The sequence below is a fragment of the Mesoplodon densirostris genome, chromosome 4 (assembly GCF_025265405.1).
Source record: "Mesoplodon densirostris isolate mMesDen1 chromosome 4, mMesDen1 primary haplotype, whole genome shotgun sequence".
Taxonomy (NCBI): domain Eukaryota; kingdom Metazoa; phylum Chordata; class Mammalia; order Artiodactyla; family Ziphiidae; genus Mesoplodon; species Mesoplodon densirostris.
This window is the reverse complement of record NC_082664.1, coordinates 170,383,186-170,408,301: the sequence shown is the minus strand read 5'-3', so window position 1 is coordinate 170,408,301 and position 25,116 is coordinate 170,383,186. Positions and strand designations below refer to the sequence as shown.

Below are 25,116 nucleotides of genomic sequence, written 5' to 3'. Positions count from 1 at the left end.
AGGGGTGTGTGTGGGGGAAACATATGTTTTCAGATGATATTTTAAAATAGATGGAGAGTTGATGAGACAGAGATGCTGAAGACTGACTCCAGATGGTGGGAATAGCAATGGCAAGCTGGTGTGAAGGGACGGAACGCAGGCTGGCACCAGGCGGGGGAGGAAGCGAGGCGAGAGGGAGGAAAAGGTTGCCGGGGAGGCTGAGGGAGGCTGCCGCGCTGGTGGGCAGGGCACTGAGAGCTTTTGAGGTCGTGTAGAAAGAAATCAGAATTACTGAATCCATACCCAACACTTTCAGTGTAATCATTTACTCAGTAAGTTCCCGTCTTGTAATAGACCTTTATTATGTTTATGAAAAGGGCAGACTTCACTTTGACTCCTTTGCTACGTCTATGGTTATAGGCCAAACAATATTTAAATCAGCACCAATGAGAGGCCATGGAGGAAGTGGGCCAGAGGAAGATGCGATCAAATTTGTTTTTCTGTATACATTCAGATTATAGTGATACATACTGAAGAATATTTATGCTTTCTTGTAACAGTCTTGTAGAGTCCTAAACGACCTGATCTTTATGGGTTGATTGGAGTGGGGGAAGAATTATTGGGAGAGAGGGACTCGAGAAACAAGAAATTATTCCAATTCTAGCATAAGATATTCAGACTAGCTTCTCATTACTAAGAGAGACAGAGAAATCCATCCACATTCTCTTCGTGTGAAATGATGTGGTTTTATTTGCATAATAATTTATTTTTAACATCACTGGGTTTCCTGACTCTGAGTTTGGCATTATGATTTCATTCAGTGAGCATCGACCGCCTACTGTGTGTGAGAAAGAGTTCTAGGGCTACCAAGAGGAAAAAGTCATAGTTTTGCCTTTGTCTTTTGTGTGAATGAATGAAAATGTCTTCTTTCAGTATCTGTACTCTGTGTGTGCTGCTATATTATCACCTGAGAGGGGCCTACAGCTTGAGTCCTAACACTGTCATAAATCTACACCCACTCCACTCTTTTGCCTCTTTTCAGCTGACCCATCGTTACTGATTCTGCCTTTTCTAACAACTGTTTACGCTTAGATAATTGTTGGTAGCAGCACTTTGCTATCAGGGTTACAGAAAACATAAAGATTCAAAAGGAGATTATTTTAAGTGTTCATTTTATGGAGGGCCATGAATTAAAATGGCAACCCTTGTCCAGTCCATTAAATAAGGAAAAGAATTTGTATGCAGAAGGTGACTGCCCTTGTGTCATTAGAGTCTTTTGCATGGAGCTGCGACTATTATATCAATCAAAAAGTCTAATGTCTTCATTTATTGCATGGTTCCTGTCATGTTTCAGGGAAATGCCAATAATTTCAGTTGTCTTGATGAAAGTGGTTGCTTTTGGGAGGGTTGCATTCCAGTGCCATCAGAAATGGATTCAGCCTTATCTTTTCAGTTTACATTTCTCTTGGACTTTTTCATTTGTTCTTGTTGCTTGCCATGGAAACCTGTTTGTAAATCTTTTGTTGGTAATGCTGTAACCAGAATAGTACAGGCAGAGACCCCAGCGCCTGACAATACAAAAAATGACTAGTTTAGCGGAAATAGAGGCAAACCTATTGCTATAGGGAACAGAAAAGATGCACTCTATTATTGAGTTCATTTTATTTGCTAAGAGTAAACAAATAGTTATGGTGAATTTTATTTGGAAACAGTAAAGAATTGACAGTGTGTGGGCAAAAATTTCCGAAGTGGTGGTAGCTGAGAAGTGAAAACTCCTACCAGTGTAGTTAAATGAAATATAAGCTGAGAGGTATAACAGTTTGCTGGTTATTGATACTGTGATTAAGAAGGGCAGAGGAAATGATGCGGGTGCTAGGATGAAAGAGATGGGCCCAGAGTGAGGTGAAGAGTAGAGACAAGTCAAGGAAAGGTAGATTGATGTGATGAATCCAGTTTAAAGCTCTGTTAAAAATACACAGTCAAAACCGAGTAGCTCTAAAAAGTTGTGTAAATATTCTGTCCCTTAAGACCATGCATATGTCCCCAGACCTAGTTCTTTTCCTAGGTCTGGTTTTATAAATGCTGGTGATAAACCAAGTCTGATTTACATGATGAATCTTATGTGGGAAATGTCTGTGACTCTAGGTATCCGATCAACCTTGAGAAATGGTAGCACAGCTAGTGTAATAACTTTTGAAGATAACAATTGCTAATTTGATGATTACCTGATGACATTAAATGAATTGTAAAATTACTGTGTTTTATTTTCTAGAAAAAAAAAATTCTGTCCTTTACAGACCCTTTAGGAATGTCTAAACGACTTCTTGAGGCTAATCTAAGATACTACCCTCAGCAAAACTTTTTGAGGACTAAGTGTTCTATGCAAATCATGTTATGCAGCTAAAGCAATTAGCTGATTGAGGGTGAAGACAGAGAGGAGAGAGCTAAAGCAAGGAAGGTGGCGGGAAGATAAGGAAGAGGGGCTTAGAATTTCACTAGTATCCGAAGCCCAAATAGATTTTATTTTTCTTCTAGTCAGAATCTATTTTGTTTTCCCAAAGTCACAACACAACAGGATCATTGTGACATATTACATTTTTCAATGGGGGAAAATAAATTGAGATGCCTATGAGTTCTGTCCTCTTTAAAGCAAAAAGCACTGCATCACCATTGTGGATAATGTTACATTTAGAGGTTTAGAGCTGGAAGGTAATCTAGTCTGACCTCTTCATTGCACTGATGAGGAAGCTGCAACCTACAAGGTTAAATGACTTTTTCAGTCTAGTTAGCAGATTAGTAGAGATCAGAGCCCAGGTACCCAGGTTCTCTTACATCCCAGTTCTGGCCTCTTCTGCATAGTACTCTGAGGACTGGCAGGGGAAGGAGGCATGAGAAAGCCAAACCCAAGTCTGCCCAGCCACTCTCTCCAAAAGCTGATGTCCATAGACTACTCCTGACTGACACCGAACAAAGCTAACCGGTGGCCAGGAGGTGAACACCACTGGGGTATCCTTCTGTCTTTGAGCATAGGGTGCTCTAAATTCAATTCAAGGTAAATTAATATAGAAAATGTTCGAGATCCCAGTATGACTTGAGCCGTACTTCCCTTACTTTATCATACTTACGTTACATTCTCGAGTTATGCTCTAAATCTGATTGGCTTCAAATTCCTTAAGCTCAACAATTGGCCTAGCAGTTTAGTGGTTTGATTTTAAGAGGTAGAGTTGTGAATATCCTAGTTTAACATCCTTAACTCAGTGTTTTCTGAAAGTTTATTGATTTAGAATTTAAAAGAAATTCTACATCTACGGGAACGTGTACTTGGTTTTGGCCATCTGTCCTCATCAGTTTCCTTCACTCTGACCTTGATCCCCTTATCACTCCCTCCACCTGCCTTTCTTAGGCTAGATTTTCCCCAACTCAGTCCATACCTTGGCCAGATGTCTTCACATTTTACCACCCACTGGATAACTGTCTACTGGTTAGGACATTTGTGAGACTTGTCTTTTAGGGCAAGAGTTCTGAAACGTTAGTGGACCTAAGAAGAGTCCCAGGAGCTGAGTCTTGGACCCCCACCTCTTAGATCCCGATACAGTTGGTCTGAGATGAGGCCTTGGAACCTGTATTTTAAACAAACACTAGCATTGACTTTGATGCAGGTGGTCCATGAACCACAATGCTTAACGATGTCAAATTTTGGAAGCACTAATATAAATCACAGGGACAGTTACACTTTGGATCCCTTTACCTAATTATAAGGAGCTTTTTCTGTGCTATTCCAACCACTGGTTCTGTCTGTTGACCCTAGTCTTTTCCTTACTAACACTTAAGAATAGTTGATGGGGAAGAATTCTAGTCTCTCATGCAGTATTGTCATTCTTCCAGTTGATGAATCTGGTTCAGTGAATTTCACTTTCAATACTGTGAGGCTTGGAAGCCAAGAGGTGACCATACTGTGTTATCTGATGTTAAAGGGGACTTGAAAACACATGCTACCACCAAAGAATGGCATTTTAGAAGAAACAGGTTTTTAAGCAATAGCTGACTCCTGGCCTTCTTTAGACTCTTAAGAACTCATAAGAGCAAATTGAGTAATGATTCTTAAGGTGTCAAACCACAGATAAATAGAATTTTCTGTGGAAAGCTTGGAATGGAAAATAGTCTTTCATAAAAATGACACAATGTTTCCTGATTCTGAGGAAAAAATTTTATCTCTTACAGAAGAAGGTCAGCGAGAACTTTGGTGTGATTCATGGAGTGTGAAAAACACCTGCAGTAGAGGCTTAGTAAACTGGTCTAGGACATTTAAAAAAAAGATTTTCACAAGACATGTATTGATTTGTGTATGAAGCAGTAGATTTTTTCAGGAAAAAATACTTTTTTCCTCTTCTAGTGGGTGAACTTACATGTATTTGATCAAGATAGAGATTTGTGCATACAGGAGCCAAAGAGGGCCTACGTATCTTTTCCCTTTTCTTGATTCTATCAACTCTTTAATCTTGAAGAAAGCACTTAAAAAGTTTTGACCACATATAGTTGCACATTCTTTCTCCTATTTCAGCTTGTTGGCAAGAGCGACATTTTGGAAATGTTATTCAGTTTTCACGGGCTTAGCAGACTGAATAAACACTGATGGAGTTTTCTCACTGCTGGTGGAGGGCTGATGAGCTTGGCGCTGGGTACCTAGTTCTTTCAAAGTGCTGTGTGATGGGAGGAGGAGACCAAAGCAAACTAAGGGAGACCAGAAACCACCTTCTCCTGCTGACTTCTCTCCTTTCTACCCTTAAAACTCATGGTCCTCTAATAAAATGCCTCAAACACTCTGGCACCACCATGCATTTCTTTGCCGAATGCTTCTCCTCTGAGTCACCAAGATAGACACAGCCAGGTGAAAGGAGACCAAATCTTGAAGAATCTTCATTTGTTTGTGTTAAAATGAAAAAAAAAAAAAAAAAAAAAAAAAGGACTGACCTGATTTTAAATTACTAGAGATGGGTTTAAAATTTTTTCCCTCCTTTTTCTTCCTCTTGAAAGGTGCACAAGAAGCCAAGAAAAAATAAAATACAATGAATTGAAAAAAAGCAATCTATATTCCCTCTTATTCTCCTGTTATAAACTTTTCCCAGCTCAGGGAGAATCTCCTGTGAGTCCACTTTGGACCCTGTCCATATGGGCTAGTTACTGCAAGTTTCAGAAAGACTTTGTTGTAGTATAATTTCACCAGTTGCTTGGCATGGGTCCCTGATGGACAGGACGAGAAAACTGATAACAGAAGCTGGTGAAAAGGCAGAGGCTTTTAATGTCTTATTCAATTCACTCTTCATAAGAGATATCAGATGTGAAGGGGCCTGGAGCAGTTCCCAGTTTTGATGAAAGCAAAGAGTCAAAATAGAAAAAGAGTTAAAAAGTGCTTTGAAGAACTGGAACTATTTGTATTAGTCAGGCACGCTGGGTACTGAAGGAACTGGCAGGTGCCATTATTATTTTTTAAATTGTGTAGATAAAGAAAAGTCCGTGCGAATTAAAATATGTTAAGTGTTGTGACTAGCTTAAAAAGACACAGCCAAAATAGATTGACCATGGAAATTATAGATAACTCAGACTAACATTGAATACATAGATGATAAATAAAAGACATATCAGATCAAATTGTCAAATAATTTTACTATCATTTCTGGAGGAACCTAGTTACCAACTGAGTTTTGTATAAACTAAATAGCAGTAGACTAATCTAACTGCCTTCTGTGTATAGGACAGATAAACCATGGGACAATAATAGCTGTGTTCATCTTAACTTCAGTAAGCTGATACTTTCTCTTGGCTCTAGTAATGGTTTATAAATGAATGAATGAATGAGTGTCACATCCATAGAACATTTATATTTGTTTGCACAACCAATGAAATGATATGAGTGATAGAACATAGGGCCCAGTTCTGCTTAATATTTCTGTGGGTAATTTGATTAAGAATTAGAGAATATGACGTCAAATTCACAGATTTCATGGAGCTGCTGCTACTTTGTAAAATATGAAAAAATTCAAGTCGACCTTAACAAATTAAAAAAATTATATGCTGTAAGATTATATTAATTATGGGTAAAATATCAGTAGCAAATACAAGATGAAGAAAAACTAACTATCCTGTAGTAGCAATCCAAGCATAAGATATGAAGAATCTCAGTTGGAGAGATGGAGACTAAATGATTGAATTTGGGGAAAATTTTAGAAGAAACTTGAAGGTACCCGAAAGCTGATTGGATAAAGATGTGTTTTTGTTTTGTATTGACACTGTATTTTGTAGGCTACTTATTAGTCTCATACTCCATTTCTGTGTAGCAGAAAAAAACAAAATCTGGATATGATTCTTGATCCTTTATTTGTTCTTCCATTTATTGAAATGTCACAGCTACATTAAACACTCTCAAGATTTTTTTCTTTTTTTGAGGAAAATAAGGATCTAAGTTCAAATGTTCCAACAGGATAAATGTTATGACTGAGACACTACAAGGGGGCAACCTCCCCCCTGCCACCCAGCCCCACAACACCAGAATTCCACTTGTAGACTCATAAAGTCTTCTTAGCTAATTGTGAAGTACTGCCTTGTTTCCTTGCTTCCTTGTGGTCAGGGGCTATTTTAGTAAGCCGGGACAGAGAGGATGGAGGCTTGGACCCAGACAGCGGTGGTAGGAAGGGAAATAAACAGATCTGAGTGATTCAGAGGGTGGAATTGAGCTTGGGTTGTAGAGGAGAAGGAGAAGTCAAAGTTATGCTGAGGTTCTAGTTGGGATGATTGATTAGATGGCGGTGGGGCACTGCGTGTGTGTGAGATGAACTTGACTTCGGTCATGTTGAGTCTGAAGTGTCTGCTAGCCAGTTGGATATGTATATCTAAAGTTCAGTAGAGATATGTATTTAGGCTGAAGAGCAGGAAGTGAACAGCAGAGACCAGTAAGCATGAAAGGTGAGTTCTGAGCCAAGTGGGAAACGGCTAATAACAAAACTAGATGGGGGCAGCGAGGCTGCTCAGCTTTCTGATTCCTAACAGCTGGCCCTTGGCCTCAGGTGTCTTGGTGTAACACAGGTCAGTGAGGTGGATAAGGACTAAAATAAAAATGTTAAGTGTGACTAATTTGTTCATCCTAAAAATATATTCTTATAATTAAGGGGAGAAAACAGAGGAGGGAATGCCCAAGTACTTGTGCTTGAGAAGATAGACATTATCTTTGTTTATAGCAAGAATCTATGTTTGCAGTTTTATCAGGCAGAGATTCTTGGGGCGATACTGTTTTGTAAGCAGTTCACTGCGGAGGTAGAGGTTCTTGAACAACCTAAACTTATTTTATTGAAGTATAGTTGATTTAAAATGTTGTTTGAACAGCTTAAGTGCCATATCTGACTGACTGGGCAGGGATTCCATTTTCGCGGGGGGAGATGCAGCGGTCAGCCTTGGCCAGGGTAGGTTTGAGTGGCGAGCGGGACACCCATGGACAGCCAGAACGTGGCGGGCAGAGATCCGGGCTTGGGAGTATGAGCTTGGGAGTCATCGATCTAGAGGCAGTGTGTGTGCTTTGTATCTTCACCACGCAGTAAAACATGATGTGCAATCATTTTTAAGTTTAAAAGAAGGCACAGTGCTACAAAAGGTTAACTTAAATATTAGAACCATGAAATTATTTTTCTTAGAAAGAGACGTCTGTTTTCATTTTCTTTTAACTCTCACGGGGACTTTCATTCAGAGGAGCGATTGATTGTGTCTGGGAGGAGGCGGGGTACGGGAGGAAGGCGGAGCTGTGCTTGGGGCGTGGTGATGAGTAGGGCGGTCCCTGCCCTCCCACCTCCCGTTCGCTCTTCTAGCCACTTCTGGTAGCCCCACGCCTGTCCTTAACCCCTCGACTCCCCCCTGCTCTTCACAAGTCGCTAGTACCCAACTTTGGGGGTAAACTCGGAGGCTCCTCTTCAGTCCACCTTTCTGGGTCTCTCTGCCTCCGGCTTCCTCTCCCGCGCTCATCTCTCTCCTTTCTCCAGTGCTGTTTCCCCTGAGCTCTGACCTGGCTTCTGTGCTTCCCACTCTGATTGCTCCCTGAACAGGCTCATTGGATTCCGGACTTCAGTTACCGTCTCTAAGCCGATGGTCCGTTTTGGGCGTTCAGCTCTCACCCTGAGTTCTCCAGCTGTGCCCCGGACACGCCCCACTTACATGTGTAAATGCGGGTCCCTTGAGCAGCTCAGACTTCTTGTGCTTAGGAATGGCCTCGTATTCCCCCCACAGGCCTGTGCCTCCTTCCTTGTGCCTCGTTCCTGAATGTCAGTGTTCTCCAGACTCTGCTCAGGACAGAAAAACAGACGTCAGCTTTGCTTTCTCCTCCTTCCACCCCTATAAGATCCTGTCAGACCAACTAGATCTCCCTGTTGTGTCTCACTTTTTCACTCTCTTCTGTCACCACATGAGCTCCAGCTGTGTCCTTCTTCATGGGGAGTGCTGTTGTAACCCTCATTTTGAGCCACACCATCCCACCCCCAGAGCTCTGCATGTGCTGCTGCTTCTGCCTCAAACAGCCTTTTCGTCTTCGTTACCCGCTTAGGAACATCACCTGGGCTCATTTCAGATGTTACTTCTGGGAAGCCTTCCTTTAACCCCGGACATTGGATTATTCGACTCTGGAGAAGCGTTGGCAAATACTTTTTATTTCGCTTGCCAGCCTCAGTCAGTTTTCTGGAATGTTGGGGTCAGCGAGATTCTGAGGTCAAGTCCATCCTCTGTGGGAAGGGCTGCTGTCATTATTCTTTGCTGGCAGCACCTGTGACTGATATCCGCCTCCCTTCTTTTTTTTTTTTTTTTTTTTTTTTTTTTTGCGGTATGTGGGCCTCTCACTGTTGTGGCCTCTCCCGTTGCGGAGCACAGGCTCCGGACGCGCAGGCTCAGCGGCCATGGCTCACGGGCCCAGCCGCTCCGCGGCATGTGGGATCTTCCCGGACCGGGGCACGAACCCGTGTCCCCTGCATCGGCAGGCGGACTCTCAACCACTGCACCACCAGGGAAGCCCTGCCTCCCTTCTTTTATAGTCACTGTAGTCAACGGTGTTTCTGTTGACCGAATATTCCAGTTTCCTTTCCCATGCTTCCGTTCCCTGCAGGAGGATTGTTCCTTCTGGCCTGGCTGGGCTCAGGAATGGCCATTGACTTACCTTGGCCAATGAAATGAAGGCAGAGGTGATGGTGTCGCTTCTGGGCAGAAGTTTTATGAACCAGTATGTGGCGTTCTGCATCTCTTCCTGTGCACTAGGAGTGACAACATGGAGATAGATATTTGGGTCCCAGGGTGAGAATGTGGACCCTTAGGTGATTCATGGTAGACATGTAGCATGAGTGAGAAAAAAAACTTGCTGTCAGTGGGAGACACTGATAATTTTGGGTTGTTTGTTCCCACAGCATAATCAAGCCCATCCTGATTGATAGACAATATCTACTGTGGTGTTTTCTGTTTTACAAATGGTCAGATTCAGAACAGAAATGGATTAGCTTACTTCAGAATGTATCAAGAGCCATTTAATTCATTTTAAACTTTCAGTTTCTGAGTGATTCCCATGTGAATTTTTTTCTTCTAATGATGGATTATGGAAAATCATATCTCAGGTGCTTAATTGTTATAAAATCTCAATGATGTGGAGGTCAGGACTGCAAACCAGGGTGGAGAAAATGTCGTGTCATTTCCAAGATCTCAAACATCTGAAGTAGCTGCCACACATTCCAAATACCGGAGCCCCAAGACATTATTGCTTTATAGGCACCAATTCAAAGGCTTTAGTTTTAGTTGCACAGGTTTAACAAGCTTAGTTATCAAATTCCTCTGCTTTAGCAGATTACAGGCTACTAATTAAGAGAGGTGGATTGTGAGCACTACTAGAGGCAGTTTTACTGAAAACAGGGTGAAGAGAAAGTCTGAAAAAAAAAGAGACAGAGGAAACTTAAGAAGTGACCCAAGAGTTCGTAGATCCCTGCCATAGGGAGGCTTTTAGGATTGCAGCACGCAGTCCTGTATGAATCAGTAGCCAGAGGGCCTCAGTGATAATTTATAGAATGAGGATGAACTTGAGTCATCAAGAAGAAAAGTTTAATTATGTATTATACCCCAACAGGGCAGGGTTGGCTTATGAAACTTAACCATAAAAAGTAAAAGTGAGGGACTTTCCTGGTGGCGCAGTACTTAAGAACCCACCTGCCAATGCAGGGGACACGGGTTCAAGCCCTGGTCCGGGAAGATCCCACATGCCGCGGAGCAACTAAGCCCATGTGCCACGACTACTGAGCCTGAGCTCTAGAGCCTGCGAGCCACAACTACTGAGCCCACCTGCCTAGAGCCCGTGCTCCGCAACAAGAGAAGCCACTGCAATGAGAAGCCTGCGCATGGCAAGGAAGAGGAGCCCCTGCTCGCCGCGACTAGGGAAAGCCCGTGCGCAGCAACGAAGACCCAATGCAGCCAAAAATAAATACATATATATAAAAAAAGTAAAAGTGAGGTAAAAAACAGTGTTAGTTTTCAGAAACCCCAGTCATTCAGTCATTCAACAAACTTATTGTTGACAACATTAGACATTGCTGGTCATTGGGGGCACAAGGAGATGTTAACTGCCTCTGTCCTCCAGGAGTACACAGAGGTAGAAAAATAAATGAATTCAAACACTGTGTCTTGCGTTTTCCTGTAGGTGTACCCAGATGTGATAGAAGCTCAGAGGAGAGAGGCAGGCAGATTCTTTGTGAGGGAGAGTAGATGATGGATTAAGAAAGATCCCTTGCAAAAGAAATAGTTGGGAGTCTAGATGGATAGTTTAGCAGACAAACAAGTTGGTTAGGATTGACCCTGGGGGTGGGGGAACAGATAGTGAGCACCAAGTTGCCCAGGCATGAAAGTGTGGTGAGGGCAGGGCATGTCGTTATAGAGGGAGATGAGGTTGGCTTTCCATTTTCCCTAGGGTTGGCAGTTATACGAGCTGTGACTAGATTCCTTATTGCTGGTAACTGTTCTTGATTTTTAGTTTCACCAGAAGTCTGGTTTCTAATTTGCACCTTCAGAAACACAATCTCCAGGCCATTCTTTGGTTTCAGTGGGGTTTTTTTTTTTTCTTTTTTTTTGCGGTACGCGGGCCTCTCACTGTTGTGGCCTCTCCCGCTAAGGAGCACAGGCTCCGGACGTGCAGGCTCAGCGGCCATGGCTCACGGGCCCAGCCGCTCCGCGGCATGTGGGATCTTCCCAGACCGGGGCACGAACCCGTGTCTCCTGCATCGGCATGCGGACTCTCAACCACTGCGCCACCAGGGAAGCCCGGTTTCAGTGTTTTAAAAGAAAATTTTTTTTCAGGGAAACAGATAAAAGAGCATTGATAACCTTGTAGCAATAGCATCATGCTGTTTGAGTTATGGGGTCTTAATGCAATTGCTACAGAATTAGAAATCTACCAGTCATTGATTTCTCCTTACACAAATTGTGCAGCTTTGCATAAGCTAATATTGACTATGGGGTATTTCTAAACACAAAACACTAAATACAAATGAGCTCTATTTTATATTGGCCCTAATAATAAACAGCATAGAATTGAACCTTTACATTCCTGTGAAAATTACGGTGAAGCACAATCAGCAGTACTGCTCCTGTCTCTTTAGTTTCTTTTCTATATCACTGCACCAGTAGAATACTAAATCCTGACCAGTGAAAACATATTTATGGACTTTTTTTTCAAAATACATTTTATCAAAGGAGTATTTTGAAGATAAGGCAAAGTACAGATGTAGCCTATTTTAAGAAAATCCTAAATGAAAAAGTGCATATTTCCATTTCCACCTCTCCCCAATGTATCTAAAATATTTTTATGTTTATTCATGATGTCTGAGTGACTTGTCTACCCTGCAGAGTATGATGCCAATGAGGAAGAAATATCCTGTTGTCTGGCTGTCATGGGGTTCATTTGTATATATATATTTTCATATTTGTGTATTTATATTAGAATAAAATTTTACTTTAACAAAAGTAAACTTTTTAATCTTTATGGAGAAAAAATGGTTTTAATGTCTTAATTAAGTGAGCATTTTTACGTGTTTGGTGTTTTAAAAACGCTATTTAAAATACTCTGTTGTAAAAAATTCAGTGTTTTTTAAAACAATGAGAAGAAAGCTGATGTAACTTAATAAAGTCTCTGAAGTATATTATACTTTTGGTAAAAATACAGAGATTTCAAGAATAGAATGTGATGGAGCATAAGAAAGAAAAGGGGTCCTCACATGGAAGTTGAGCAGCTTTAGAGGGTGATTCTTTCCAAATCTGTGGTCGTTTGTCTTCTAAGAGTTCACGGTATTGGTTCACAGCTGGGAGGAAGCTGTTTAGGCACAGCGAGGGTGACAAGCACGGTGATGCTGCCTAAGCAGAGCGGAGATCAGATGGGCATAACCCTTGCACATTTTTCTGCACTAACCCACTGGTCTCTTCTCTAAAAAGCATTCATGTGCGACAGGGCTAGCCACGCATAAACTCCCCGCCAGGCTTCCTAATGAGTTGACCAAGAGGCATGACCAGACCAGGTGGTTAAATTCACGTCAAGGTTTGGCAGCAAGCAGGCACGCCCCGGGCAGGAGTGTGTGGCCTGGTGCTTTGGCGAATGTTGCTGGGGATTTAACAGGAGGAAGACGGCAAGGTTACTTCATTCATTCAGTGTTTCTTGGAAGTCTATCCCGAATAAGGCACTGTGAGTTTGTAGTGAGACTCTTCAGCTATTGTTAGTCGCATTTTTTCACTCAGAGCCTTGAGCTTTAATCTGATCTTTTTATACTTGGGCAACCATTCAGTTATGTTTATTGAGCGTCCATTCAGCAGGCAGAGAGAAAGGGAATCTAGGTTCTTGCCCATAAAACAGTTAAAGTGTAACCGAGGAGAGGAACAGTATATATAAGGCAGTTGGGGAACAAGGCAACAATGTATACAACTGCATCCAGCACCCAGACCATGATGTACTGAGCAGAACCCGACATTTGTGGTTGAATTAAAGGGGCAGAGAAATTTGAGGACGACTCAAGGCCACTCCCATTCTCTGGACTCTAGGATTTAATCTCAGTTCCATCAGTCTGAGACCTCAGTGGCTGGTTTATGCATCCAGCAGTTGGTTAGGGCCCGGAAACCAGCATATGGTACCCAGGTATGTGGGACCTGGTGCTGGAAATTCAGGTTACAACTTTACACTAGAGACTGTCTTTTTCTGAGATGGCAGCTGTATTAGTCATGACTCTGTGGGGGACAAGTGAGAGAAACCCAGTCTACAGTGGCTTCAGTAAGAAAGGGAACACTGGCTCTGGAAGGGTACCAGATCTGTTAAGAGTTGTAGGGAGAGCTGAGTGACCACAGCGCAAAGAGAGCGTCTTTCTTCTAGCGTTGTATACATACTTCAGGAAGAACTCGGACTGTGGGTCATATGTACCTCTTAAACGGATGACTGTTGTGGTGGTGGGAGGGGTGGGCTCCGTCTCCAGAAGAGGGACAGGGAAGCTTCCTGGACAAATACAACAGCTACACAGTTCAGCCAATTTAAATAGACTCTTGCTTGCCCTGGGGTCACTCTATGCTGCCCCGGGTCTGCCTGGATAGGCCCTCCTAACTTACTTTATATTCTTATACCCTAAAAATCTTTAAAGCTTTTATACCCAACGGGGCTCTGCTGGCCTCTGGTAAGTGTTAATGTTTCTACTCATCGCTGTGGTCCTTGGTCTTTGAATCAGTCAGCAGGAAAAGGGCACATCCCTCCTGCATTTCCTGTAATTTTCCCTTTTTAGATAAGCATTTTTTCAAGTCCTTAGGGATAGGGACAGTGTTCTTCCCTCCTGTGCTAGTTCGCTGGTATGGGACCAAGCTGGGCAGTGGAGTGGGATGAGGGGATGGCCAGTTGCAGCATCAGACTATTTATTCTACTCTCTTTACACATTCTTTTTTTTTAACTTTTTTTGGGGAAAAATCTCAAACTTACAAAGGTTTTAAAGTACACTATAAAAAACATTTCTTTTGCCCCTAAACCATTTGAGAGTAAGATGCCAGCACGATGCCGCATCACCACCGGATATTTTAGCGTGGCTTTCTTATAAGCCACGGCATTCTCCTATATAGTCACAGTACAACCATCAAAATCAGGAGACTACTGTTGATTTGTTGCTGTCATCTAATCTTCAGACCCCATTCCCGTTTTGCCAGGTGTCCTAATAATACCCTTTAGAGCAGAAGCATCCAGTCTAGAGTCACGTGCTGCATTTCCTTGTCCTGTTTCTTTAGCTTCCTTCAACCAGCAACGATTCCTTAGTCATTCAGTGACTTTCATGATGCTTTTGAAGGTCAGTTGATGTTCCTCAACTTGAGTTTGGCTGATGTGTCTTCATGACTGTATCGAGGTTAGGCGTCGCAGGCAGGGATTCCATGGACATGGTGCTGTATTCTTTTCATTGCCTCCTACCAGGTGACACACATTTTTGATTTGATCCATTACTGGTGATGTTCACTTAATCACTTGATTAAGGTCATGTCTGCTAGCCTTCTCCTCTGTAAAATTACTTTTTTTCCCGTTGTAATTAATATGAACTTTGTTGAGAGTCCTTTGAGACTAGATATGCATCCTAGTCCTCATCAGACTTTTAATTTGTTCATTCATGTATTTTTATCAGTACAGACTTATGATTTCCTATTTCATTCAGTGGGTTATAATCCATCACTATCATTATTTATTTTGGTCCTAAAATGGTCCCACACCTGGCTAATGTGACCCCATATAAGCAAGTTTCTGTGTCTTTTTAACACAATTCTGTCATTCTTTAGGCACCTCCTTAGTTTCTGACACATTAAGATATTCTAGGCTCATCGATAGTCTCCCTGTCCATCTTTGGAATCATCTATTTCTCCAAGGATCCCTGGTTTCTTTTAGTGAAGAATGGTTTTAGAAACCAAGCATTAGGGCATTAGGTATGCTTATTGCTATTGGGGTGTTGCTGCTTCCGAGTCCTCTTAGCTGTCAGGACTAGGAAATATATATTTATATTTATGTGTGTGTTAAATATCATTAATTTCTGTATCTATGAGTTCATACCAATATCTTCGTTTCCAGTTTTCTCCTTTTCCATATTTGTAACTCGCTTCTTTGACAGTGAGAAGCCTGGCTCCTGTCATCTTCTATGTATTTACTTATTTGACCGCCCCCCCCCCCCTCCCCCAGTATGTACTAAGTTGCATGTCACTGTGCTGGCTGTCTTTCCCACCCCACACCAGTGGGAGGCTCTGCCATCCTGTAAGGCACTATAGCTCTCCCCTACCTTTAATGGTGGCCACATTGATTTTTAGGCCAGCTTAGGAAACAAATGGAAAGATTTCTTATCATTCAGTATCATAACCCATAACTGCAGTTTTGCTGGGCTTAGTAGATGTGATGATGGTAAAGTAATACTGGATCAAATTGTAAAGTAACACATACCAGAATGTTACTCTCTGGGCGAGCATCCTTTGTTGGAATAGCCCTGTTGGGAGGTCACATACTCGTGCCATTGATGCCACTGAAGTTGCTGTTGCTCAAACAGGTTTGGAACACCTCCTTCTGGGACTGCTTTTATAACTGCTTTACGAGCCAGTTCAGAAACCCAGCCTTGTTACTCTCCTGTCATAGTCCTACTTAAAAGCAACCAGAGCTACTTAAACGTCTTTGGGAAAATGGTATTATTTCCACTGTGAGCCCCTTAAGAGCCGAGGCTGTCTTCATGTGGCATAGTGTCCAATGCAATAATTGTTGAATAATTCAATGAATGAATCTTATTTTTGGTTCAGTTTTCTCCAGCTTCTGTGCCAGATTTAGTTCCAGGTGACTCAGCTGTTTCCAAAAAGGAAATCCACCCTCAAAGTATGAATATTTACCACAGTTGAGAAGAATCAAAAGTATATGTCTCAGGCATTGAATACAATATCAAAAGAGGAATTTTCACAGAGTTTTGAGCAGCCTCAAGAATGTGTATATAATGTTCCAAAGCACCCAGTTAGAAGGTGATGACATTCTTTTATTGTACATATAAGCTGTGGTGTTTGTTAAAAGATTAGCATCATTCTTTGATAGTCAGTCATATTTTATATGCATCATAAACTAAATGCTGATAGTAAGATCACAGCCACCAGAAATATCTCCCTATGTTTTATCCTTCACTGGTGGTGATTTGTGATCAGAACTACTAGCTGCAACATCATATAATGCTATTCTCACCACTAAAGAACGTGATACGTGTTGTTCAAAGCAATAATATAATAATTATTGATATAAAATATCCGTATTCTGCTCCTCCCCTGAGGGTTCTACCTTGTCATTGCTCAAGGCTTTTGTCACATCCCCTTATTATACAAAAAAGGAAAGATCACCGTACAACAGAGGCAGAACTTCCCCGAGGGGTTCAGAGAAGAAAACAGTGATCACGTACGTCAGTGTTATGTTGGCTCCTCCAAACGTTTGTATGACTGAAATATTTAAAAAATTAACAACTTTGGTAATCTTGAAGGAAGAAAACAAAGTTGAACAAATAGAGGAATATGCAGCTCAATATGTGTGATTATGTGTTTGTGGGGCGCATGGGGAGTGGGTAAATGAAGATAAGAGCCCCAGACCTTCTTGAGGGGTAGTTGCCCCACTTCAGTCTTTAGGTTTGGGTTAGAGGTTGCTGGGCCTCTGTGTATATTTACCTTGGGAGCTCTTTCAGAGCCCCTGTTCTGTCAAGGCAGTGTGGGGTTGGGACTTGGAGAAAAGGATGAGGTTCCAGTCTTCAACTCACAAATTCTGTGTGCCTGCCCTTGAGCAGGTTACTATGAATCTCCCTTTCCTGTCTCTAGAATAGGATGGTCACACAGGTGTATTGGGAGGCTTAATGAAAGCACACACCAAATAGATCACATAAATGAAAGTCTATCCAAGTGTTGTTTTCTCTGTGTTTTATATTGTATTAAAAAAAAAATCTCAAGATGGTGGCACTGCTTCCTTTTCACCAACTCATTTTCTTTCCCAGTTCCTGCCCACTTGTCTCTCTACCAGGGCGGTGCCCAAGGTAACTTTCCCAGATTGCCATGCCCTATGGGAGACTCCAGCCAGAGTTTATAGGGAAGGTTTCATGGAGGCAGGCCGATAGGCACCTTCATGGGAAGGTTGGATTTCTAGATAGAAAAGCAAGGGAAGGTTCTAAGAGAAGAGCATTTACTATAAGATCTACCATTTATATTTGGGAGATAGGAATACAGACATTCTGATGTGTCTATTAAGGTTGTCAGCCAGAGTCACATGTGCTTATTATGGTTGGATCAGTTGATACACCCGTCCCCTGGATGAGGGAGCAAACTGGAATCAACAGTGCCACCAAGTGGCACCAGGCTAATCAGCAAGTGGAAACACTAAGACAGCAACTTCTTCCAGGGCATTGCCCAAGTGTCTGTCTCTGTCTCTTTCTTTCTCTAAAAATAAGATCAAGGATATTTTCCTTGGCTGGATAGAGAGAGAATGATCTGGGAAATGAACCTTCCTCTGGCATGTGGCAAAGTATAGATAGATGATTCTTCTTTATTAAGCAATCGAAACTGTTGAAGGCCTGCCCAACTGAGCATGTCATGGAGGTAGATACATCTGCGTATGTGTATACAGGACATTTGTAAAAACAGCAGCATGGGGCTGTGTGCTGGTATTTGAGAAGTATTTCGAGGTGCATCGACCAGGAATGAAGGTCCAGGATGATATATACTATAGACAATTCTATAGACAATAAAAAGGACTAACTATATTTAGGAAAGAAAAACATTTATTATACTCTGTGATATTTTCAATTTTTATATTGAGGATTTGTTTTTCTGATTGTAAAAGTGCTCACCATAGTAATTTGGAAAATTTATTATTAAAAAAATACACTTTACTTGTTCAAACGTTTTGTAAGTAACACAGGATGTTAAGATTTTCAAGATATGCAGATGTCTACTTCATCTGTGTCCATTCTTCTGTCATTAAGACAAGAATACATTTGTACTTATGCTGCTGTTTTCATTTTTAGGTCTACTTTTAGATGAAAAAGGTGAGATGAACTTCCAGCCTCAGATGTTGCTTTCCCCATTACTTTTTTCTCACCTATAGAGCACATTTTCTGTATCCACCCTCCCCTCCATTCCTGATTTTCAGAGTAGTAACTGTGTTGAGAGCCAGAATTCTAGAGTCAGTCTCTCATTGTCCCTGCTGTGACTCTGACTCTGCAGTATTCACTTTACTCGATAGTTTGGCTATTTGTGGTTTTGCTTTCCTAAGAGCTAAAGCACTTTCTTGTGGTCATGAATGGTGTTGGGGAGCCCATAGGTTGGGCTGCTAAAAGCTTTATCAGTCCTGTTGTGCCTGAGAGGCATTAACCCCAGAGGAGAGAGATTTCCTCCTACCTTCTGGGTGTATTGGGTGGGAGGGACGGGTGCTAGGGGATTTCTGAACAAGATGAAGTGAGGCACAGAACACCAGGAGGGTGAGTGGAACCAACAGAACATCGGATGAATTCTAACTATGAAAATGACAGTGTTTTTATTTTTATTATCAAAAGTAATTTAAAACTTACCTTACTGTGCAGCAAATATGAAGGGGATAAGTGAGATAAGAAGCTTTTATTTCTTTTTCCTCCTTATTTTTTTTAAAAAAGGTAGATGAAGCATGATTTTTCAGTACTGCTCAGAACAAAAAGCAAGATAGACTCTAACAACCTTAATTTAAAAGTAAGTATTATAATGTAGATAATTTTTGGATTTGGATGACTATTATTTTAATATATTATTTTTATTATGATTAAAATATGATTTAAATTTACTTTTTAAACCGTCCTTAAGTGTTCAGTTCTGTGGCATTAAGTACACGTTCACATTGTTGTGCCATCATCACCACCTTCCATCTCTAGAACTTTTCAATCTTCCCAAACTGAAACTCTGTACCCATTAAACAGTAACTCCCCATTCTCCTCTCCTCCTGGCCACTGGCAACCACCATTCCACTTTCTTTTTTTTTTTTTTTTTTTTTCCGGTACGTGGGCCTCTCACTGCTGTGGCCTCTCCCGTTGCGGAGCACAGGCTCTGGATGCGCAGGCTCAGCGGCCATGGCTCACGGGCCCGGCCGCTCCGCGGCACGTGGGATCTTCCCGGACTGGGGCATGAACCCGTGTCCCCTGCATCGGCAGGCGGACTCTCAACCACTGCACCACCAGGGAAGCCCCACCATTCCACTTTCTATCTTTATGAACTGATCACTGTAGGTATCTCATATACATGGAATCACACAGTATTTGTCCTTTTGTGACTGGCTTAAATCACTTAGCATAATGTCTTCAAGATTCATGTGTTTTAGCATGTGTCAGAACTTCCTTCCTCTTTAAGGCTGAATAGTATTCCATTGTATGTATATATCACATTTTGTTTATTTATTCACCCATCAATGGGCATTTGGGTTACTTCCTCTTTTTGGCTGTGGTGAATAATGCTGCTATGAACATGGATGCACAAATACCTGTTGGAGTTCCTCCTTTCAGTTCTTTTAGATATATACCCAGAAGTGGAGTTGCTAGGTCATATGGTAATTCTATGTTTAATTTTTTTAGAAACTACCATACCGTTTTCCACAGCGACTACACCATTTTACACGCCTGCAATGAACAAGGGTTCCAATTTCTCCACATCCTTGCCAACACTTGTTAGTATTCTTTTTTTATAATAGGCACCTTAATGTGTGTGAAGTGGTATCTCATTGTGGTTTTGGTTTGCATTTCTCTAATGATGAGTGATGTTGAGCATCCTTTCATGTGACTAGTGGCCATTTGTAGATTTCCTTTGGAGAAACGTCCGTTCAAGTCCTTTGCTTATTTTAAAATTGGGTTGTTTGTTATTTTGTTGTTGAGTTGTAGGAGTTCTTTGTGTATTCTGGATACCCATCCCTTATCAGATAAAGGATTTGCAGATATTTTCTTAGGGTGGCTGTATTTAAGTGGATTGATGATTTAAATGGATGATACCCTGGGCTGAGAAAATCTACCATTCAAGTGATGTAACTTAGTAGACAACTGCTGAAAGCTAAGGTTTGAAGAAAATGAAGGTTACCCTCTGGACAGGCAGTCCATGCTAGAGAGCAGGGGCAGAATCTTTCACTTTTGGGCAACCACATCATCTGGAAAGGGCTGGGTTTGCAAGTGTAAAACAGCACCTGCCACCTCTTCTCCTCAGGTGATAGGTTGGTTATGTGAAATCATTGCCATTTGGTGTAACATCACAGATCACTGATGTAACCGTGTGAGACCCAGGTAATCAAGTTAACGACGGAGCTGTTCTTAGGTCTTGTTACTTCGGGGGATTGAAGAAGAAAAACAAGCTCTCCATTTACAGCTCACCTGTTATCAGCCAGTGACACAGCCCAGTTAGTCTCCAACCATTTTAAAGAAATGAAGAAATGGGTGGGTGTTCGAGAGGTGCTTTCCCCTTAGCATTTATTTATGTAAGTATTCGTTGCTAGATCCCTTCATGGGTTTGTAATTCAAAATGTTATCATTGTATTTCGAGACTGGGTATGCCACTCTTATTTCAGAACAGAGAAACATTTCTTTTATCTTGTTTTCTTTTTTCTTCTTCTCTTTTGGGTGATAGTCCTAAAAGAAGTTAAATGAGTAAATGAGAAGCAACATTTGACTAGAGATGCCTAATATAATAGTCTCTCAGGTAACAACCTCTGTGAGGAGGACAGTATCAGTGCCATAGAAGCCGATGGCAGCATCCCTGCCTGCGATGAGCCATCAGCCTCACTGGGCCTGGGTCTAAACAGGCATAGGATGTGTGGAGGAAGCATATTTACAAGTACAAGCAGACACACTTAAAATGATGCATGTTTATGCTAAAGGATGTGAACTGGGGTGGTCCATAGGCCTGGGGGTGGGGAGAAACCATGAAAGGGCAAGGATTTTTGAGCATAGCTTTGAAAGACGGCAATAACATGAATTGGCATAAAAACAGGATTATCGTTGTAGTAGGCATTTTATAGCATTATCGTCTCTTTTCCCCCTTGCTATGTATAACAGGATTCATGGAAATCCATTAGGTCTGAGGATTTGTTTGGGGGGATAGTAGAAGAAAGAAAGTAGTGAGATTATTGAACATAATAAACGAGGGCCCTTTTCCAGGGTTGAGGAATGCATAGCCTCTTGAGCGGTCACGGAAGGCCTTTCCAACTCTGCGGTCCCTCTTTATGGAGGCCACACAGCATGCACTTCTTTGTCCCAGCAGAGCGGAGGTACCGGCTCATTTTGCCGCTAACTAGAGGAGAATTGACCTGACAGCTGAGTCCTGAGCTGCTGGTGGGAGTTGGCCCAGAGCCACCTTGGTGCGCCCTTCGTGGTCTCCTCCTCCTGTCCCTCGTTCTCCCTGCGATGGCAGCCAAAAGCCCTGTGGCCTGTCTCCTCTGTGCAGTGTACCTTTCAGTTGTCCTAGCACCTGTTTCAGAGGATTCTGTTATTGGCTTCTGATAAAAGTGGCACCTCCAGGGGAGTGGGTTGAATGGTGGCCCCCAAAGATGTGTCCGCCCAGAATCTCAGAATGTGATCCTCTTTGGAATAGTGGTCTTTGCAGATGTAACGAAGGTACAGCTCTCTAGGTGAGATCATCCTGGATTAGGGTCGGCCCTAAATCCAATGACAAGTGTCCTTATAAGAGACAGAAAAGGAGAAGACACACAGGGCCTAAGAGGGGAGGGTCACGTGAAGATGGAGGCTGAGAGTGGAGTGATGCCTCCAGAAGACAAGGAACGCCAAGGATGGCCTGGCAGTCACCAGATGCGGGGAGAGTCATGGAACGGATTCTCCCTCAGAACCTCCTGGAAGAACCAACCCTGCCAAACTCTTGATTTCAGACTTCAGGCCTCCAGAACTGTGGGAGAATATATGTCTGTTGTTTTAAGCCTCCAGGTTTGTGGTAATTTGTTGTGGCAGCCCTAGGAAACCAACCCATTCCGTGTGTTGGACATGTTAGCTAAGTGGTCCTTATATGAATAGATGGACACGGAAAGCTTTAGGACTGAAAGAAACCTGGAGACACTAATTCAGTCATTTTTATTTTTAGCTCTGGCTGCACATTAGAATCATCTGGAGAACTTTTAAAAAGGATAGATGCTGGATCCCTAAACCTAAAACAACCAAATCAGAAGCTCAGGGGGCTGGGTTAAGGGATTAAAAAAAAAATTTTTTTTTTTAAATTTTGAAAGCATCCTAGGTGATTTGAATGCACAGCCTGGGTTCAGAACCCCTGATCTCTTCGAGCTGTCCCATTTTTTACAGATGAGGAAACCAAGAGTTAGCAAAGTTGCCCTGTGGGCCAAAGAAAACCTTAAAACATCCTTCTGTGAAGGCTGGGAAGGACAAAAACAACTCATTCAGGCAGACAAATGAGTGTGTTGGTAAAATAAAGATTTAGGGAAAAAAGGGGAAGAAATTAATGAATTCATTTTATTTTGGGGTTTTGTGGACACTAGTGATGAAGAGGGGGAGGAGGAACTCATTTGCTAATATTTTCAAGGGTCCTCCCCCCAAATCCTGTATTTAAAAGAGAATTTGTTCACGTAATACAAGAAATGTTTCCCTTCTTATACATGCATGCCAGTATAAAATATTTATGAATATTATTACCACCTAAAATGAGATTTTCAGTTTCTTTTTATTCCCTTAAGAAATTTGAATAGAGTCTAGATTTCTCTATGGCAAAGGAAATGAATAATTGTGTTTAAAGTCTTATTATGGTGTTTTAGTAAATAACAGGAGATTTAATGTTCAGAGTAATTGTTAGGGAAAAAAAAAGAGTGTCTGTTGAAACAGGACCTTGGATCAGGGTTGTGGTATTAAATCTAATCACCCCACTTAGGCTATCCCTCCTTTGGAGACTCATAAAGATAAGGGTAACAGGATAATTGGGATATTATGTACTCTTTAAAACAACATGATTTAGTCCAAGTAGGAATCGCTGGGTCTCTAAATTAATCCCCTGGGGAACAAGTGAAAAATATATATGTGATACATTATCGAGGTATATATTTTGATGGTTTGATATCTTGGAGTGTCTCACATTAATCTGTCATTAATTTTCACCAGGGCAGTCTTGAGGGTGATTAAAGCATACCTAGATAATCAGAAGCTAAAGAAGCCCACGGAGAGATTTACTTAAATGATCTAATCAGCTTTTCTTTTCATAGAAGACACAAAACTGAGGTCCTGATGACTGGAGGGCATTAACAATCCCAGGGCACTTTTCACAAGAGTCCGGGTATTTAGCCCCAGTGTCCTGGCCAAATTCCAACTCAAGTAATGCCATTTTGTCTCCCGAAAAGTCCCCCTGCAGCTACCAGTGGATACAGTATTATTCTTCCCTTCCTGTCCGAAGTGTGAGGCTTTGTGTGGACGTGGCACTGTGTGCAGCAAATCCGATGCTTCATTTCTATTATGAGTGCCTGCGTTTTGGCTAAGCTGCCACAAGTACGTGGTAGGGGATATTTATATGACTTGCACTAACAGGGGAAAATGGCGTTAAGACTTATTCTTTCAGAAAACTTGTTTATGTCCTTTGTAAAAAGTGATGGTGTGATTAATATTATTAGATAATCATCAGATATGAATACATGTATGTGCATTTTAATCTCTTTGTACCTTATTTTGTTCTATAGAGGGATAGAAACCATTATGATGACCAGTGACCCATGCCAGGTTGTATTAAAATGTGTGAAATCAAGCATTTCTTAGTTTGTTTAGAAAATGTAAAGAAAGGTTAGAAATGCTGAAAAAAGCAGAAGACTTAAGTGTGGAGTGATGAGGAGATTCTGGATGCCCTCCCTGGTTAATTGGCCTAAGGCTCATTGAGAAAATTCTGATTCAGGGAGAAAAGAGATTAATTCTTTTGGCCTGGGCACTGGTTTCATAACAGCAAACCTGGACAGCTTGACAAACTATTTCTGGAATCCTGTTTTTTTTGAAACAGTCTGTTCACTTAGAGGGAAAATTTCCAGTTGGTTTGTGTGAGCCTGATGCCACAGGGGAGAGTGGCTGTTTTGTGTGAACAGGACAGCTGATGACTCTTGGAAGTGCCCCGTGTCATTTCTTTCTTGGGAGATTGAGAAACCAATACAGAGCCTCTTGAGAGGTTAAGGGAAACCAAGGCAGAAAGCTGGGAGAAAAGCTGGTTCCATATGAATTGGAAAATAGTCATGATGAAGAAGATGAGAAAGTTCAAATGGTACCAGAAGGTACCCTAAATATTTTAGGTTTTAAAGGTCAAAACCTACAGAATTAGATTATTAGCCAGTATTTAGACATTCAAGCTCCCTTTCTCATTATTTCCTCCTTTGACATTGGTTAGGACTTTTTGGTTGCAAGTGACAGAAAGGCAACGCAAACTAGCCTAAAGCAGAAGAGAGGATGTACTGCTTTGCTAGCTGATGGCTGAAAAGCCCAGGTGTCAGTGGATCCTGGGGTTATCATCAGGTTTCAGCTCTTCTCTCCCGTAACTCTTTTCCGGGTAGCCTCTTTCCTTATGATGGCAAGATAGCTTTTAAGCAAGCTTCAGCCTTATATCCTAGCCAGCTCCGCAGAAAGAATTTTCCTTCCCCATTAGTTTGAATGAAAACTTCAAGATTATTTGCCTGGGTCTGGTTTTAGTCACATGCCCATCTCTGTGGCCAGGAGGAGGAGACAAACTGAAGAGGTGGGGCTTCGACCAGCCACACTCAGACCAGAGGGACTGGGTTATTCCAAAGGGAAGAGCAAGTTGATGCTACCAGAGGAGGAAAATGGATGCTGAACACCGAAATGCAGATGTCCATCACGGACATGTAAATTATAATGCATTCATTTAAAAGTGCTCACCTACACTTTTTTGACTTTATAGAAGGGTTCAACACATTTGATTATACACACCTAAAGTGGAGAATCACGGAGCTGGCCTCCTAGTCTTGTTTCCCACCCAGTAGAGAAATTCACAATTTCAGTGTCCATGCTAAGTTGTCTTTCAGCTTCTACTTGAATTCCTTTGAAGATCTTAAGTTTGTTACACCATAAGTGCGTATATACC

The 25,116-nt window shown here is 41.8% G+C and overlaps 1 protein-coding gene and 1 non-coding gene across 3 annotated transcripts in view; both read left to right on the top strand.

Annotated features, from left to right (window-relative positions):
- Positions 1-25,116, top strand: part of NEBL (nebulette) — a 348,466-nt gene that overhangs the window by 61,950 nt on the left and 261,400 nt on the right. The gene's annotated exons all lie outside the window — the stretch shown is intronic.
- Positions 1,963-2,073, top strand: LOC132489585 (small nucleolar RNA SNORA72). Its single transcript, XR_009531986.1, has one exon. It is a non-coding gene; the product is annotated as a small nucleolar RNA SNORA72 (small nucleolar RNA).